General features: G+C 48.3%; 1 protein-coding gene across 1 annotated transcript in view; it reads left to right on the forward strand.

Moving 5' to 3' along the window:
• Positions 1 to 882: 882 nt before the first annotated feature.
• The window catches only part of jcadb (junctional cadherin 5 associated b), a 14379-nt gene continuing 13438 nt past the window's right edge, over positions 883 to 1823 (forward strand). The window contains exon 1 of the mRNA XM_025052457.1: positions 883 to 967. The gene's annotated coding sequence lies outside the window, so the exon portion shown is untranslated. The remainder of the gene's footprint in view (positions 968 to 1823) is intronic.

The raw sequence follows: 1823 nt of genomic DNA on the forward strand, positions 1-1823 counted from the left end.
GTATCGTTACCCCTGTATCGTGATAGGTATCGTATCGTTACCCCTGTAACGTTGTGCTTTTAGTATCGTTACCCCTGTATCGTGATAGGTATCGTATCATTACCCCTGTATTGTGATAGGTATCGTATCGTTCCCCCTGTATTGTGATAGGTATCGTATCGACAGATTGTTGCCGCTGCTCAGCCCTAGTTCACAGTGACGTGGAGACTTTAACGTCTGAGGACGAACCAACCAGCGCCACCACAGACTGAACTCTGCACATGTTCCTTAAATGGTAAACAGTGAATTGTTGGTGAAATCTATTTAAAACTAAAAAAGACTGATATGAAAGAATCAAAAATGATTCGCTGATATTGATATTTGGTCACAATTCAACCGTTTTTGGGGTTAAATGTTTGAAATCTTTTGCAGTTATAAGTTATATTTTGACAAACTATATGAGTTCAGATCACAATCTGAGGTTTTTACTCTGTTTTTGTTTAGATTATCATTTCATTCAGTGATGAAAAGTTACATTGGTGAATTGGTCGTGAAAAACTGGGAAAAAAAGTTGGGAAATTCAGTTCAATTCCACATTTTAACTTGACGCTAATTTTAATTTTTAAATTTTTTTTTTATACTTTCTTTACTTTTCCACGTCCATTTCAGAACCAAAACATCTGCACGGAAGACCAACGGCTGTTGCTATGACAGAGAGCCCGAGAAGCAAAGTTCGGGGGGGGGGGGGGGGGTGAAGAAACCATTTTGATAAGCTGAACGCTTGGCTGCGTGCGATGATGATGATGTGAGGAGCCCACCCCACCTCAGCTGTATAGTGAGGAGAGCCCAGTCCAGGCAGCCAGCAACCAGCGCGTCTGTGCCTACCAATAGGCATGCTCGACTCTGGCTCTGTGCAGTGCTCTCAGTCTCAGCAGTTGAAGCTGGGCGCAGGGGGAACTGCGACGGCCGCGCCGAAGCATCTTCTCAGGTAAGACGTCGTATCCTTCCACACACTCACACACATATCCGCCCGTTTTCTCACCCCTGTGTCCCTGGAGCCGCGATGCTATGGCGGCTCTTTGCAGCACGCGTGCATGCGAGCATGTCCGGCCGCTCCTGGTGTCTTGGTCGGTTCTTTTTTTTTTTTTTTTTTTTTTTTCCGGGGGGGGGGGGCGGCTGGGTGGGGGCCGGTGGGGGCGGGGGGGGGGGAGGGAGGGGAAGGAGGATCTTGGTAAACACTCATCTGCAAAAAAAAAAGGCAACTTGCTCACACCTTAGAATGTTCGCCCCTTTTCGACGGAGAGATACGCGGCTGCTGCTGCAGGTGAGAAGCGGCACGGACGTGCGCTACTGGCCGGCTACATGCGTGCGTTTCCCTGAGGGGGGGTGGTGGTGGTGGTGGGGTTTTTTTGCTCCTGATTTTCAGTGAAGGAGGGGGGGACAGCCGCTTGCTGTCGTCAAAACATGACCGCTGATTGACTACAGCCTCAACTTCCAGAGTCTGCAGGTCTACAGACAGGCGTCCGTTATTGTTGTTGTGAGAATAGGTTTGTCCTCCTGGTGCTGGACTGGACTGGACTGGACTGGGCTTGACTGGGCTAGGCTGGGCTGGACTGAGGCAGGTTAGAAGACCGGGGGAAAGAAAAGAGAGTGGATTTCATATGTAGGCTGTGCCCATATTAGACTGCAGCAGCAGCAGCAGCAGCAGCAGCAGCAGTGAGGCTATAGTGGGTCACACTGTATCCACACACACACATATATTCCTCCATGTATTATTGATGGACGTATGTTGTGATACAAGGGATCTATTTCACATCATCATTCATTCATACACATATTCATCA

This window comes from Cynoglossus semilaevis, chromosome 20 (assembly GCF_000523025.1).
Source record: "Cynoglossus semilaevis isolate Cse_v1.0 chromosome 20, Cse_v1.0, whole genome shotgun sequence".
NCBI classification, from domain to species: domain Eukaryota; kingdom Metazoa; phylum Chordata; class Actinopteri; order Pleuronectiformes; family Cynoglossidae; genus Cynoglossus; species Cynoglossus semilaevis.